This window comes from Ornithorhynchus anatinus, chromosome 5, assembly GCF_004115215.2.
Source record: "Ornithorhynchus anatinus isolate Pmale09 chromosome 5, mOrnAna1.pri.v4, whole genome shotgun sequence".
In the NCBI taxonomy this organism is placed as follows: Eukaryota; Metazoa; Chordata; class Mammalia; order Monotremata; family Ornithorhynchidae; genus Ornithorhynchus; species Ornithorhynchus anatinus.
Genome location: NC_041732.1, coordinates 21,673,246 through 21,690,863, shown reverse-complemented (window position 1 = coordinate 21,690,863; position 17,618 = coordinate 21,673,246). Strand labels below are relative to the sequence as shown.

Here is a 17,618-nt window from a genome sequence, read left to right as displayed (position 1 = left end):
ACGTGCCTGTTGTGTGAATCTGGACAAGTCAATTAACTTCTATGTTCCTCGGTTACCTCATCTGTAAAATGGGGATTCAATCCCTATTCTCCCTCCTACTTTGACTGTGATCCCCATGTGGAGTAGGGATCCCCATGTCTGACCTGACTTGTATCAACCCTAATGCTTAGAACAGCGACAGATACATAGTAAGTGCTTAACAAATACCAAAAAATATTATTATTACTATTATTTTCTGTTACCTCGGCTTCTTAAAAGGGAAATGGCTTTCCCAGTGAAAATGCTTAGGACTTGAAACTGCTTCACACTTCAGTGGGTATTATGTCCCAGAGACAAGACTGATCCCATCAGGGCTCTGGCTATCTAGTGACTGTTATAAGATAACCGAGTTATTTGATCCCATTCCTTTTAGGAGTTTACTTAAAAGTTGATAAGATTTCAAGCTGGATTTCTCACTTGTGTTGGCTCTCCAGTGAAAAATACGAACAGTAACCGGTCCACCCAAGCCAGGTAGTTAGGAAAGATTTAACAACATCGATCAATCAGTGGTATTTATGGAGGGACTGATATGTGCAGAGCACTGTACTAAGCACTTGGGAGAGTACAAAATGACAGAGTTGGTAGACACGTTCCCTGCCCGCAATGAGCCTGTACTGAAGATGTTGTGCAAAACGAAGATTTTTATGTTTAGATGGCTGGAGAAAAAGATCATTCAGAGATCCCTCTCGGCAGCAGAGATAGTAGGAAGGTTTGTGGTGAGTTAATAGAGCTCCCACCTCTGTCCCTCTGTTTGAAGAGCAGAGGTTTTTAACAGGCTTTAACTTTTTGTAAAAAGCACTTTGTCTGTGGCCCACAAAGAAGGCAGAGGGTCAGAGGGAAGTGAGGGGTTTGGGCCTCAGAAATGTACCTCTGTATTGGTAATGAAAGATAGGAAGCATGTCCATTAGGAGAAATTGAAACGTTTGGATTCATAAAGGAAGCTGGGGGTGAGCTTCACTCTGGGGGTTTGCTGTGGGTCAACGCTTCGAAAACCAGAAAAGGTTGCGATAACCAAAAGTCAAATTGGAGAAATGAGATTGGTGGAACAAGGCTAAGAATGATTGTTGAAAGAGACCTTGTTCTCCTCTCTAGCCTGGGAAGGAGGAGGAAGCCGGTTGTGTGGAGACACAGGGAAAGAGTCTGAGAAGTTGGGTTAAAGCTCTATGGAAAGCAGAGAGGGGGTCCAAATGTGGCATATCTCCTCCAAGAGGCCTTCCTTGACTAACCCTCCTTTCCTCTTCTCCCACTCCCTTCTGCGTCACCCGGACTTGCTCCCTTTATTCAGCTCCCCTTCCAGCCCCACAGCACCTATGTACATATCTGTAATTTTATTTATTCATATTAATGTCTGTTTTCCCCCTAGACTGTAAGCTCAGTGTGGGCAGGGAATGTGTGCTATATTGTTCTACTGTACTCTCCCAAGTGCTTAGTACAGTGCTCTGCACACATTAAGTACCCAGTAAATATGACTCACATAACAGTTTTGGGAGAAGCAATCCTTGTCTTGGAGCTGGAGTGAAACAAGTATACTTGTCAAAACACTTCTGTCTTAAAATCATCGATTTTTACTGAGCGCTTACTGCGTGCGGAGCACTGTACTAAGTGCTTGGAAGAGTACAAAAGAGTTGGTAGACATGTTCCCTGCCCACAGAGAGCTTAGCACCTAGAAGCTCCTGCCTACGAACAGCACTTGTCTCCTATAAAAATCAATATAAACCAGGTTTGCCCTGAACACAAGCTCCTCTAGACTGTAAGCTCATTGTGGGAAGGGAACATGTTTTACTGTTGTACTGTACTCTCCCAAGCACTTAGTACAGTGCTCTGCACATGGTAAGTGCTCAATAAATATGACTGAATGAATGAAACCACCTGGACAAAGTCCAGGCTTCTGCCAGGTCTTGATGACCTTGCTCTACTTTCAGTGCGAAATAACAGACAATCATAGGGGGTTACAGTCCCTTCCTTTCTGCCTCACTAACCTGGGAATGAAAGGAAAAGAAAAATATTTTCCCAGCTCACCTGTGTCACCGGTTTCCTGCTACCGAAAACACTCAGTCAGGTCCAAAGGGCGGTCCAGGTCAAGCTTCCTGGTCAGACGCTCCTAAAAGGCAGAGAGATGGCATTAAGATGGACCCAGGAAAGGAGACATGCAGCATCATCAATCCACACCCGAGATCCTGGAGGGGAGAGGAAAATGGTGTCGATTAGCTTGCTTGTAGCCCCGACGAGACATAGCCAGCTCTAATAGATCTCCTCCATCAAAGCCTTTGTGAATTCACTGATAGGCATCGCTGCGCGATTGATTGCCGATGGGCAACAGTTCCTGATCCAGCCCGTCACACCTATCCTGATAAAGAAGGAGGAATCTTCAGTTCAGAAACTGCCAAGTTCCCCCCTAATACAACCCAACACCATCTTGAGCAGGGCTGGGCGATTATTTATGCTGGGGTCACTTAGCGAGTTTTAGGAAGCCATTGAGGACTGCACACATAAACTATGTAGTGTCTTCAATACCCCAAATTAAATCATTATGACGGTTATCATATACATGTTATTTCCGCAAAAAATTACAACCCATATACATGCTAATAAACAGAGAATAATAATAATAATTGTGGCATTTGTTAGCTCTATGTGCCCGGCACTGTACTAAGCACTGGGGTAGATAAGAGATAATCAGGTCCCACATGGGCTCATAATCTATGTAGAAGGGAAAACGGGCATTGACTCCCCATTTTGCAGATGAGGGAACTGAGGCAGAAAGAAGTTAAGTGACTTGTCCAAGGTCAAACAGCAGGTAAGTGGCAGAGCTGGGTCTAGAACCGAGGCTCTCTGACTCCAGCCCATGCTCTTTCCACTAGGACACACTGGTTGTGACGCCATGATGGCATTCAAAAGATTTCATTTTTTTTTTTTTACTTTGCTAGACCAGTGGTAGGAGGCAACCTAAGAGCCATATTTGGTCCTCCACAATATTGAGAGAAACAGAATGAATGAGACATTTCCGATAGGAGACAGAGTTCTGAAGAGGGAATCAAGCTCCAACCACATAGCTGTTAGGTGATCTTGGACAAGTCCCTTGAATTAATTGAGGCTCAATTAACTCATTTTGCACGGGTGGGTGGAAGGGGGGAAAGAACTTGGAATAATACTGCTCCTTGCCCATTTTGGATTACTCAAGGATGTTAAGAGGACCTTGAAGTGCCTTGAGGTGCTTATTAGGAAGGACTGCATAACACAAGTTACTCTTCTTGTTATGATTAACCTTATCTTAATGACTACCGATGCTAAGCTTGCTTGGGCACCTCCCAGGGCAAGGGATCAGATAAGAACAAGCGTTAATGTCCTAGATGCTGCTGCTGCTACTCTCAGTTGCACTTCTAAAATCTGGAGATCCCCGGGGTTCAGAAACTGAAAAGCATTTTCTAAAAGAGTTTAAAGACCCTGACCGATGATGAAAGGGAGGACCCCGAGAGTCAAGGCTGTGGACAACCAACTGAAGAGAGCAGGTCCCAGGAGAGCTCAGAAGTTGGGTGAGACGTCCCAGAGTGCGGAGTCCAGCTCTGCCGGTCTTCCCCGCTGGCTTCCCTCGTCCAGTTTCTCCGGAGACCCTTGGCCGCTCCTCCCCAATGCTCTCCTGACCTGTCACTCTCACGGGACTCATTTGCTATTTCTCAGGAGGGAGCAGCAAGGTGAACTGGCCAAAATTCCTGATGCGTGCGCCAGCGTCTCCCAATTCTATCAATATCCTTGACGCTTTCATATACACAATGAGCCCTCTCGCCCATATACACACTGGAAGATGGACTTAAAAACTATGGTGCTCACTTTAGTGAGCGTCAATGACATATACAATTCAGGTCTTTAATCATTCCATGTATCAGCCGAGTGAGCAGCTAGGGGGACTCCTAGAAAGGGTACCCTTACTAACCACCCCGTGTACTCCCTATAATTTTCATCACGCTCAGGAAGAATTACACTGGCAAGGCACCTAGGGATCATCATCAATGGTATTTACCGAGGGCTTTCTGTGTGCGGAGCACAGCGCTGTGCATTTGAGAGAGTACAGCAGAGTTGGTAGACACGTTCCCTGCTCACGATGAGCTTAAAGTCTATCAATCAATCAATCAATCAAAGGTATTTATTGAGCACTTTCTGGGTGCAGAGCACTGAACTACATGCTTGGGAGAGTACGATACAATGGAGTTGGTGGTCACTTTCCCTGTCCACAATAAGCTTAGAGTCTAGAGGAGGAGATGGACAATAATAAATATAAAGATGCTATAATATGTAATAGAACCTGCCTGTGGGCCCCAAATCATCCACCTATGAACTCTGTACTGTATTGCTGCTAAACTGAGGAAGAGAAATGGGATACTGCATCTGCAACTGTTTGACTATTTGGAATTGGTACTGAGGTCAGAGGGATGAATATGTGGTAAGACTGGGAAGCAGCTTGGTCTAGAGGAGAGAGCATGGGGCTGGGAGCCAGAATGACCTGGGTCCTAATCCCAGCTCTGAGACTTGTCTAGTTTGTGACCTTGGGCAAACCACTTCACTTCTCTGGGCCTCATTTCCCTCATCTGTAAAATGGGAATTAAGACTAAGTGCCATGTGGGGCATGGACTGTGTTCAAACTAATAATCTTGTTATCTACTCCAGAACTAAGTACTTAAAACACCATTAAAAAAACCCAACAAGATTTTGCCTCTTTTTTAAAAAGCCAGGCACACAAACTAGCATGGACTAAGCTGAGAAAAGGAGAGAAACGTGGCAGGGCCTGGAAAAAATATGTCCATCAGGCTGAAGGACTATGGTGTCTTTAAGATTGAAAATTTGACCCTTAGCACACTCTCCGCATTGGCATCGTACTTTCTTCGGCCTCCTAATCCTCACTGTCGACAGATGCCACATGACAACACCACGGGCAGATGCGGGAAGGGTTTGGGAACACTTGGAACTTGACGGATCTCATAGTCTGCTAGTCAGGCTGTCACTGTGGAGTCTGAAAACCTCCAAAGGGATCTCCTTCAACATTTTTAAAAAACCTGAGTGGCCAAAGTGCCAGGAATCATAAGTGTCTGCTTTTATCTGTGAGGTCTCTGTACTCAGACCCAAAGTCACATTAGCTCCTTGGCACTGGAGAGCTTTTGGAAGCTTTGGGCCTCCACTTTATTTCAAATTCTCCCTGCCACCAAATATTAGTGCTCTGGACACTGACCCAGATGAATTACCTTTGCATTTGGCTTCACCCTCTGAACCGCAAGCTCATTCTGGGCATGGATTATGACTACCAACTCTGTTGTATTACACTCTCCCAAGCACACAGTGCTCTGCACACAGTAAGCTCTCAAATACTATTGATTGGTTACTTTTTTCCTAACCTAACGACTTCCCGATTATTTCTGTCTTCACTGCTGCTTTCGCCACCTAATTTAGCTGTCAAAAACACATAAAAACACCATCCGACCCTTCACGCCTGTATGCCAATGGCCCAATTTTAATGGAGGTAAAACCAAATTCCCTTGAATTACATCCAAACTGATTGCTGGTTCTTTTTCTGTGCTTATGATCCTTTATCCAGTAATAATAATAATGATAATTACAATAATAAATACTATGACAACTTATCCAGTTTGTAATTTCAATCCAATGGTGTGAACATCTACATCAGTTTGAAAGCTATTTACATATCTGTTCTGGATAAGATTCTGAAGCACAGATGAGTTGAATTTGTTTCCTTGGTCCTCAGTTTATTTTGTTTTGTTTTGGTCATAATAAACACTCTGCCTTTAATGCTGCTGCTTATTGTACTTGGCTCTCATATCCTCAAATTCCTACAGATTTTCCCAATCAGCCCACTGCACAACTGATCTGGAGGTGATACTGACCAGATGAGGTTTAGACTACAAGTCTGCAGGAATTGACCTTGGTGAGTCAGACCACTGGCTCACCAGATCTATATTTTGTTTCCCACAATGATGCCTAAAGATGTTCGGAGGAACAGTGTGACCATTGCTCTTGACATCCACGATCGTCCGTTTCAAGACTCATCACCTGCCAATCAGTACGTGCTCCACCAATTCCCTAGAAAAACCAGGATATACATGGCCCACATCTCTTTCCTGGAATGCAACCGGAGGTGTGAGGATTGGGGTATCTTCCCCCATTATTGGCTACATCTTTCTTTTGTGTCCCTTCCCTTTTAGATTCGGTTGCTCTCACCTCTAGACTGTAAGCTCATTATGGGCAGGGAACATGTCTGCTCACTCTGTTGCACTGTACTCTCTTCTAGATTGTGAGTCCATTGCTGGGTAGAGATTGTCTTTATTTGTTGCTGAATTGTACTTTCCAAGCACCCTGCACACAGTAAGTGCTCAATTAATATGACTGAATGAATTTAGTATAGCGCTCTGCACATAGTAAGCACTCAATAAATACCACTGATTGATTGATCTCCTTTACTAAGGATCCTTATTTTTCCAGCCTTTGACTGGACTGTGAGGCCCACAAGGGACAGGGTTTGTCTAATTCCCACCTATGTACTCTTTCCCAGCACTTAGTACTGCGCTCTGCAGACAAGAAGCATTTAATAAACACTATTACTACCATTTTTTAACGTCATCTCGTCACATTTTTCAGCTTACGATGCTTCCCTTCACTTCTCCACCTTCAGGAAAGCCATACAGCCTTAAGTTCACGAGAAGAAAATAAAGGTCAGTGGTCTTTATGACTGGTCTCCCACAAATGGCCCAGGTCTCCCAGGTACCTAGCTCTCCGAGCAGCCATCTGCAAACACAGAGTCCTAGAAAATTCTCCAAAATCAACATCGGAAAACAGCCGCTGACCTACACAGTCAGGGGAAACAAGAGTGTATGTGAACAGACAGCAATACTGACTTAATTTTACTACCACTAAGTTTACCTAGTCATTTACTTCCCTCTTCAGAGGGGTGTTTGCCTGGATTAGTAATTTGTTTTAATGTATTGCATGCTGATTTCCTACTACAACCCAGCCCACACACTTTGCTCCTCTAATGACAATCTATTCACTGTACCTGGGTCTCATCTATCTCGCCGCTAACTCCTTGCCCAGGTGCCCCTCTGGTCAAGAACTTCCTTCCCTTTCACATCTGACAGACCACCACCCTCCCCACTATCAAAGCCCTACGAAAATTTCTTCTCCTTTGAAAGGTCCTCTCCAACTAAGCTCTCATTTCCCCATCTCCCTCTTCCTCTGCCTTACCTATGCACTTGGAGCTGCTCCCTGTAAGCACTTGATATTCACCCCACCCTCAGCTCCTTGTGTACATTGCCATAATTTCTTCTGACATGTCCTCCACTCGACATTACATAAACTCCTAGCGGCGCAGGGAACGTGACTACCAATTCGGTTGCACTGCACTCTCCCAAGCGCTTAGTACAGTGCTCTGCACTCAGTAAGCAGTGAATAGATACCATTGATTGATTGGTGCTAAAAAATTGTATTTTTAATCATTTGTACCACAAAACTGGGAACCCCAACTGAAAACTCTTCTGTAGGGTTACAAGTCAAATTCGCTACGTCTCAGAAAAATGGAGACTTCTTCCTTCAACACACTTTTCAATTAGGTTGCACTCAACTCCCCTCGATTCTAAAATAGATATAAACCAACATGGCAGATCATCTCTCTGACCAGCGCAGATCAGTTAATACAGTCTTCAATTCCAGCGCCAGCTCCAGCCAAAACTAATCCTGAAATACACATCCACTAGGTGTATTATTAATCTAGAAAACACCCGTGGTAATAGTCAAGGAACCTATTTTTTCTTCCATCCAGGCAGTTACTGTTGGCTCTGGGCAGTGATGTATCTACTGTGAGATCGGAACAGAGCCAGACTGACCTTGACAAGAGGATTCTGGGAGAAGCATGCCTCAGTGTCCTTCACTCCTACTGACAGCTTGCCCGAACCCCACAGAGGGAACCTGCCTATAACACAGTCCGATCATCTAACAGTTGCTATTGAAGCTGGTGCCATTGTATCCCTGGCTTTGGGAGTCCATCTGACCACTAACCCTTCCTTTCAGTCCTGATCAAACAGGGGGGAAAGGGAGGGGTTCGAAGGGGAACAGCAGGCCACTCTCTCCTCTCTGTTTTCCTGAACTACTCCCACAATCTGCTCGGTTATGACTTGAACCAAAAGTGCTTTGCCCTAGACCAATCAATCGTATTTACTCAATCAGTGGTATTCATTGAGCCCTTGCTGTGTCCAGAGCGCTTGGGAGAGTTCAACGTAACAGTTGATAGATACGTTCCCTGCTCACAACAAGCTTACAGTCTAGAGGCAAAATCCTAGAGAGAGGAAGGATACTCACGGATAGGGGAAATGGAATCAAATCTTGCTCCTTTCCCTTTTGGGAGCTGGGGAGGTACTACCCCCTGGGTGAGGAGGCCGCTGCGGCTACGGGATTGTGGACGCTAACACAGAGAAGCAGCATGGCAGAGTAAATAGAGCACGGGCCTGAGAGTCAGAAGGTCATGAGTTCTCATCGTGGCCCCGCCTCTTTGCTGTGTGACCTTGGGCAAATTACTCCACTTCTCTGGGCCTCAGTTATTTCACCTGCAAAACGGTAATTAAGATTTGTGAGCGCCACGTGGGACAGGGACTGTGATTTGCTTGTACCCACCCCAACACTTAGTACAGGCCCTGGCACATAGTAAGCACTTAACAAATACCACGATTATTACAGCAGGCGAACGTCCCCATGAAAAAAGGGGTGGCGAATGAAGACCGGAAGAAGACTGCTCAGAGAGTCCCACAGCTCCCGGTTTTTCTCTTTTCTGAGTCACTGCCTTTGGGGTTGGGAGTGCCTCCATACTTGCTGACAGAATACGTTCCAGGGTGTGTACCTGCCTGTCAAGAACTGTGTGCCCAGTGCCATTAATTAGATTTCTTTTTGGCCCATTCGTACCTCACGCACAGTGTTGAAAGGATTTGATTCTCCGGCAGACGCTCTGCCAAAACCTGACAGTATTTCCTTGTACCGTTTTTACCTAACACCCCCACCCCCAACCCCTTCCTCTTTGTTGGTTTAGGCCAGAGGTTCCTCCTACCAATGCAATGTCTGCTTGACTAATTTCTTCAAAGCAGTCCAATGAAACAAAATACACACGATCTGGGAAATGGAAACAACTGCGATGGGAACGGTTTGTTCGGGAATAACCTGCCAACGACAGGGCCAGCCCTGCTTCCAATATACCTGGGTCAGGAGAGAAGGCTATTGCTATTATTCGGTGGACAGTTTCTGTTCAGCAGTTCACTACATATAAAGATGGGGCTCCAACTGGTGGAAAACTTCCAAAGAGCAGTTTGAAAAATGAAAACCTTTAGAGAATAAACTGTTTTTCAACTTTCAATGTGAAGCAAGCTCAGTTTTGAAATGAGGATACTGAAGTTGGGCGGTGAGGGGGTGGTATGGGGGAGTGAAGGAGAGGGGAGAAGCATGAAGAATTAATTTACTGAGAAAAATAACCTGGAGTTGCTTTTGCTTCCTTTTCAGCTTTACAAAGTGTGGTAACTCTGACCTGGGCAAGAACTTGTATGAGTTGTGCAAATTTACCCACGGAGTAACAATCTGATTTAACTGTGTTCATCCCTGCAGCCATGAAGGCTCACACTCACACCCAACAAGCGCTCGATCTGTCACTCGACATCCCATACACGGTCAAAGACGGGACGTAGCTTCTTCAGGGCAGTGGTGTCCCCACATTTAAGTGACCAGAATTATCACTAACCCACAAACTTGCCTGGGAAAGACAGCAACCTAAAAATATATCTTGAAAACTGAGTCACTGGTCTAAAAAATGCACTTAATTGAGCACTCTTACACATCACAACCGAAATAGAGGACGAAGCTTCTCAGGCTGACAATCTTACCACAGACCAAGTGCCTTGGAGAGGAGAGAGAGCGCCTGTCATCTTCTACATTTAAGCGAATTTGTTCTCTACCACAAGGAAACCATTCCTTCTCCTTGGGTGGAAAAAGAGAATCAGTGTTTTCTTCCAAAAATATCTGTAATTTTCTAAGCAGGTAACTGGTTTCTAGAATGATAAGGACCACAGCACAGCTTAGGAAAAAAATGGTCTCTTGGTAAATCATATTAAGAACTGCAATGTCTTTACTCGAAGTTGGTAACTGGTCAGTGTACATTTACATACCAATTCACACACAAAAATATTCCTGATCCAACGTAACCGATTTTCTCTAACCACTAAAGGAGTACAGTTTTCACAGAGAGCAAGGCACCACTAGCTCCTAAAAATTTTGCCACCATTTTAAGATACCATCAATGCCCAACCAGAAAACACTCAAGCCACTAGATTTCTGGAGATAAGACCAGCTGGCAAAGTTGAACAGGCTAAGGCTATTTACCGCCTTTGTCCAATGCCTACATGAGGCTGGCCTGATCAATTTCAAATTTTACTTTCCACTGACAACACTGTTAGACTCTAAGCCCGTCAAACGGCAGGGACTGTCTCTATCTGTTGCCGACTTGTTCATTCCAAGCGCTTAGTACAGTGCTCTGCACATAGTAAGCGCTCAATAAATACTATTGAATGAACCCCAACAAGGTTACTTTGATCTTGGGGCTAAGATGAGGAAGTGTTCAAAAAGCAGTCATCATCTGTTTTGCACTTCCCTTCTGAGCCTGCACAAGAATTGGAGAACAAGTTTTCAGTCTGAACCACCATCTTAAGGAAGTGTTGCCTTGTCTTATCCCGTCCAGTTGTTTCCGACCCATAGCAACACCCCAGACACATCTCTCCCAGAATGCCCCGCTCTCCATCTGTAATCATTCCGGTAGTGGATCCGTAGAGTCTTTTTGGTATAAATATGGAAGTGGTTTACCATTGCTGCCTTCCGCACAGTAAACTCGAGTCTCCGACCTCGACTCTCTCCCATGCCACTGCTGCCCAGCACGGGTGAGTTTTGACTTGTAGCAGATTGCCTTCCACTCGCTAGCCACTGCCCAAGCTAGGAATGGAATGGGTAGGCCTCCGCTTGACTCTCTCTCCCATAGCCAAGACTGGTAGGGTACTGGAAACTCTCCAGGTGTGACCCTGAGAGGGGCTCTTAAGGCAGTAGTCTCCCAAAAAACTGTTATAGAGAGCTGTTGCACTGGCACAAATTGTCAGAAGAGAAGCAGTGTGGTCTAATGGAAAGAGCACAGGTCTGGGAGTCAGTAGAACCTGGGTTCTAATATGGGCTCTGACACTTGTCTGCAGTGTGACCTTGGGCAAATCACTTCACTTCTCTGGGCCTCAGTTCCTTCGCCTGCAAAAAGGGAATTAAGACTTGTGAGCCCTATGTAGGACAGGGACTGTGTCCAACCTGATTATCCTGTATCTACCCCCAGTGATTAGTACAGTGCCTGGCACATAGTAAGCACTTAACAAATACCATTAAGAGAAAAAGGACATTTAATGGAACCAAATTTCCAAATAGAATCAGATGGCTAGAAACAGTTCGGCTCCTCAAATGACTTGTAGGTAAAGTAGAAAGAAGCAGAATGTATATTATTTATGAGGACAAAGGTATGTGGGTGTTCTTCCTGCCAATTCTGAAAGTTGGTGCTTCCAGAAGTCCCCTCTCTTGACTTCACAAAAAATCAGCAACTGGGATGACCAGGTGGGCAGGGCCAGTGGCATTTTCAAGGGAGCTGAGGGTAGTGATGGTGGGGATGGGTGAGGGTCCCGGAATCCTTCCAGACTAGCCCCTTTCTCACTCTCGGACAGTCTGACTGCACTGATGGCACAGTGGATACAGCGTGGGCCTGGGATTTGGAGGGTCATGGGTTCTACTCCCAGCTCTGCCATTTGTCTGCTGTGTGGCCTTGGGCAAGCTTATTTACTTCTCTGGGTCTCAGTTACCTCATCTATAAACTGGGGATTGACACTGTGGGCCCCATGTGGGACCGGGCCTGGTCCAACATGATTTACTTGTGTCCACTCCAGCTCTTAGTACAGTGCCTGGCACATAGTAAGCACTTAAATACCACAATTACCATTATTAATTATTGTTATTACCGCACTACGGCTGGCACCCTTTGGAACATCCAGGGGAGCTCAATCCGAGTCCCTGACTCCAGCCTGATCGGAAGTGTTATTTGTTTACGGCAGCCAGTTGGGCAGCGAGTAGGAAAACTGCTGGGGAGGCCGTGTATGGAACACGAGGACCAGGGGAGGGAGGGCTACATCACTGGCTCGGCCTCAGAAATGAGAACAATGCCAGCTCTGACTTGATGCTTCTGTAAAGGGTTTGAGATTACTCAGTTAAATCAACATTTCGATACCACATGGCTCATTTGTTGAGAACTTTACAACGTTAAGAACATGGGATTTGGTCCTAAACGTTTGTCAGTTCCTCTTAGGAATGCTCTCGGGATAGATTTTTCCCAAGTCCTGAAGGGCAGGGCATAGAGGAATGCTTCCCATAAGTTTCAAGAGCTCTAAGGTTGTGCCACAAAATCAACACCGCACATGATTTTTGTCTTTGTTCACTGCTAAATGATGATCTCTTCCAAAGTAAAGAAAAACAAAAACTCCTCCCTGAAGGCAAATTTTCCTCTCGTTCCACGGTTCCAACAAACCATGAAGTCACCTCCTTCCCTTCTTTCCTTCAGAACTTGCCACAAGACTTCCTTTGCCTGGAAGCTTATTCTAAGCTCTCTTTAAGCTCCAGAAGCACCAAGACCACATCCTGTCACCTACAGTATATTTCCACCACTGCTCTATGACACATCATCATTAATGGCATTTATAGAGCGCTGTGTGCAGAGCACTCTACACAGCACTTGGGAGAATACAAGAGTCGGTAGACACATTCAACGCCCGTAATGAGTTTTCATTCTAGAGAAGGCTCTGGACCGTGGGCTCTAATAGTTAAATCTGTACAACCCACTCCAGAAGCTCGATAAACATGAAATCATCATAGTCCAGAACGTGGTGGTGCTCGAGAGAACTGATACAGGGCTTTAAATTCCTTATCTCTGAGGATCTTAGAAAATGAGAAGCAGCAGAACCTAGTGGCTGGAGCCCAGGCCTGGTGTCAGAAGGACATGGGTTCTCATCCCGGCTCTGCCACTTGTCTGCTGTATGATCTTGGGCAAGTGTCGGTTAACTTCTCTGTTAACAGTCACCTCATCTGTAAAATGGAAGCCATGAGTCCCATGTGGGACAGGGCCTGCATCCAAACTGATTAGCTTGTATCTACCCAGTGCCTAGTATAGTGCCTGGCACTCGGGTAGTGCTTTACAAACATCATTTATAAAAATGAGACAGAGTGAATCAAATCTGAACTCATCTTCTCTGCCAAATCCTCTCCACCTATCTTTCCCACCTCAGTTGACAGCACTACCACAAACCCCGAAACCCTGGCATGATTCTTGACCTCTCCCTCTCTTTCAGGCCTCCATATTCAGTCTGTGGCCAAAAACATGACGGCCATGCTGTGTCTCACAACCACTCTCTTCTCTCGCTACACCCCTGCTTGTATCTTTGGTCCTCTCCGAGCTTACCTAGTCATCGTGTTTACGCTCATTTCTCCTGCAGCTGACTTCTTGCTCACACTCTTCCCCTATATGTCCCCACAGACAACAGCTCCCCTTATCTTTAAAGTCTTTCTGAAATCACACCACCTCCAAGAAGCCTTCCCTAATTAATCTCTAATCTTCCCCACTTTATCTCCCCAAGTGCCCCATCAGACTTGCCACACCACCTAACCCTTAAGAATGCATCAAGCCCTAAGCACATAGGTACATATCTTTATACTTGATTAGTTCTTCCTCTCTGTAATTTTAAGTTCCTCTTTCCAGCCAACTCTTCCCTGCTACACTGTAAACTCCTTGGAGGACAGGGATCATGCCTACTAATTCTATTGTCCTTGGTGCACACAGTAGGCCCTCAAATACCACTGATTTATACCCAGAAGGGGACCTGTTCCAGGTTAGTAAGGCTAATCCATCTAACAGGCTGTTGCAAGACTGAGAATATGGGAAGCATGAGTTTTGCCACTTGAATCCCCGCGGCCCATCTTAAGCGATGTCAGACGTGCTTTGACATCTGCCATTTTCACATCACACCGACAGCGTTCAAAGAAGCACATACAATCTGTTCTAAACTCAGGCTGAAGAAAATGCATTTCACCACCAGCTGCCCAGCCCCTCCAGGGTCCTAAAACCCAGAAATATTCCCATTTTCCTATTTTAGCACCACTCTCGGGGCAGAAATTCCTCTAAATCAAACCCACTACTAATTAAACATAAGGTTTAGCGCCCTACACACGAGCTCTTAAAAGCACTGGTGGTGACCCCGGCCAGGATCTCGGGGATTAAGTCCCTTATCTTCATGCTTCATTTCAGCTACCCTACTCCCAGCAGTGAAGTCAAAATGCACCAAAGTCCAAGAGGAAGAAGTGGCAAAGTCCCAGGGAAGCAGTGTGGCCTAATGGAAAGACGCCCAGGCCTGGGAGTCAGAGGACCTGGATTCTCATCCTGACTCTGCCACATATCTGCTGGGCAAGTCACTTCACTTCTCTGTGCCTCAGCTCTCTCATCTGAAAAATCGGTATTTAACACCTTTTCTCCCTCCTACTCAGACTGTGAGCCCCATGTGAGACCGGATTATCTTTTATCTACCTCAGCGCTCAGTACAGTGCGTGGCACATAGTAAGCGTTGGACAAATACCACAGCTATTATGTATATTGTGAGGGGAACAGTAGGAGAAGGAGCATGACTACTACTTTCTCTGCTTGTGGATGTCCCTTAGAGTTTTGTTCCCTGTCCCCTTCTCTTTTCAATCTACATCCAACCTCTTGGGGAGGTCGTCTGCTCCCTCAGCTTCAACCACCCCTTCTACAGCAATGGCTCTCAAATCTCCCTTGCTCACCCCACCCGCTATCTTTTTCTGCAAATCTCACATCAATCAATGCTATTTACTGAGCGCTTCTTGTGACCAGAGCGCTGTACTACTAAGGGCTAAGGGGAATACAACAGTGTTGGTAGACATGTTTGTTTGCTGCCCACCACGAGCTTATTCATTCATTCATTCAATAGTATTTATTGAGCGCTTACTATGTGCAGAGCACTGTACTAAGGGCTTGGAATGTACAAATCGGTAACAGAGACAGTCCCTGCCCTTTGACGGGCTTACGGTCTAAACGGGGGAGACGGACAGACAAGAACAATAGCAACAAACATTAATATGTATAAATTATTGATGTGTACATAAGTTCTGTGGAGCTGAGGGTGGGGCAAATACCAAGTGCTTCAACGATACAGATCCAAGTCCATTCATTCATTCATATTTATTGAGCGCTTACTGCGTGCAGAGCACTGTACTGAGCGCTTGGAAAGTACAATTCAGCAATAAAGATCCAAGTGCGTTTCACCCTATTTCCTCCTGCATCCAGGCTATCCTTACATTCTTTAATGGTATTTGTTAAGTGCTTACTATGTGTCGGTCACTGTATTAAGTGCTGGGGCAGATACACGCTAACCAGGGTGGGTACAGTCCCGATCTCACAGGGCTCACAGTCTTAATCCCCATTTTACAGAAGAGGGAACTGACAGATGAGAGAAGTGAAGTGACTTGCCCAAGCAGCGGACAAGTGGTGGAGCCAGGAATAGATCAGAGGTCTTCCTGATTCCAACTTCCGGGGTCTATCCACGAGGCCACACTGCTTCTCGGGATATCCTGCTGGCATCTCAGGCTCAATTTGCCCAAAAGTAAACTCCTCACTTTCCCTCCTAAATCCACTCCACCTACTTCTCGCACCATTGCTCACCTCTAGACTCTAAGCTCGTTGTGGGCGGGGAATGTGTCTATTTGTTGTCTATTTGTCATTCATTCAATCATATTTATTGAGCACTTACTGAGTGCAGAGCACTGTAGTAAGTGCTTGGAAAGAACAATTCGGCAACAGAGACAATCCCTACCCAACAATGGGCTCACAGTCTAGAAAGGGGGAGACAGACAACAAAACAGACAGGCATCAGTAGCATCAAAATAAATAGAATTATAGATACAGACACATCATTAATAAATGGAATAATAAATACGTACATATATACACAAGTGCTGTGGGGCAGGGAAAGGGGTAGAGCAGAGGGAGGGAGTAGGGAAGATGGGAGGGGAGGAGGAGCAGAGGAAAAGGGGATTCAGCCTGGGAAGGCCTCTTGGAGGAGGTGAGCTTTCACAGGGCTTTGAAGGGGAAAAATGAGCTAGTTTGGCAGATGTGAGGAGGGAGGGCATTCCAGGCCAGAGGTAGGACGTGGCCAGGGGTCGACGGCGGGGCAGGCGAGAACGAGGCACAGGGAGGAGGTTAGCGGCAGAGGAGTGGAGTGTGCGGGTTGGGCTGCAGACGGAGAGAAGGGAGGTGAAGTAGGAGGGGGCAAGGGGAGGGAGAGCTTTGAAGCCAACAGTGCAGAGTTTTTGCTTGATAAGAAAATTGATAGGCAACCATTGGAGATTTTTGAGGAGGGGGGTGACATGCCCAGAGCGTTTCTGTAGAAAGATAATCCGGGCAGCAGAGTACAGACTGAAATGGGAGAGACAGGATTTTCCCAAACGCTCAGTACAGCACTTTGCACACAGAAAGCACTCAATAAAGTCGATTGAATGAATGAATGGTTGACGACCCCACCATCTTCACTGTCTCTCAAGCCCCAAAACTCAGCATTATCCTTGCATTCTCCCTCTCTTTCAAATCTCACATTCACTCGTCACCAAATCTGGTTGGCTCCTCCTCTACAACACTCCCAGAATCCTTCCCTTCCCCTCTATCCAAACTTTCCACACGCTGGTCTGAGCACGTGTCCTAGTCGGGCCTGATTATTGCCTCGGCCTTCTTTCAGACCACCCCGCCTCCGGTCTTTCCCCTCTCAAGTCCATACTTCACATTGCTGTCCACAGTGTTTTTTTTTTCTGCAAATGTTTCCCCAATCCTCAAATCTTCCGCTCCAAAGCAGCAGAAACTCCTGAATACTGGATTTAAGGGCCTCATATAAGGTCTCTCCCGTCTACTTATCCACTCTTGTCCTACTGCCTCCCAGCTTGCACAATTCGGGCCTCATTCCCATCTCTCCGGCTGCCCACCTCTTGCTCACACCCTCTGTGACCATCTTGAACTTCATCCCCCATCACATCCGGCAGATCACTGCTCCCCCCGCCCTTTCAATGCTCCCCAACTCCTTTCAAAGTCCTTCTGAAATGACATCTCCAGGGGGCCTTTTCCGATTCACTTCTCATCTCTCTAAATGCCACTTCAGCACTTCCATACCACCTAAGCACTTGAGTACTCACCTCCCCCACCCTCCACCACTCCTGCAGCACTTCTGTACCTCTCTTTACACTCTATTACCTTCACCTTTCTATAATTTTAGTGCCCAACTCCTTTAGATGGAAAGCCTTTTGATGGCCATGATCTTGTCTACTGTTTTTACCGTATTCTCCCAAAAGCTCTACACACAGTAGGTGCTCAGCAAATATGACTGATTGATACTACTTGAAAAGCAACTCTTTAGGTTGTGTTAAACCCT

General features: G+C 45.9%; 1 protein-coding gene and 1 non-coding gene across 2 annotated transcripts in view; both read right to left on the bottom strand.

The window, feature by feature from the left end:
* Positions 1 to 17,618, bottom strand: part of ABHD2 (abhydrolase domain containing 2, acylglycerol lipase) — a 109,978-nt gene that overhangs the window by 81,242 nt on the left and 11,118 nt on the right. The window contains exon 2 of the mRNA XM_029064839.2: positions 2,059 to 2,140. The gene's annotated coding sequence lies outside the window, so the exon portion shown is untranslated. The remainder of the gene's footprint in view (positions 1 to 2,058; positions 2,141 to 17,618) is intronic.
* LOC114812361 lies at positions 11,014 to 11,151 on the bottom strand. The gene has a single exon (XR_003760017.1). It is a non-coding gene; the product is annotated as a small nucleolar RNA SNORA7 (small nucleolar RNA).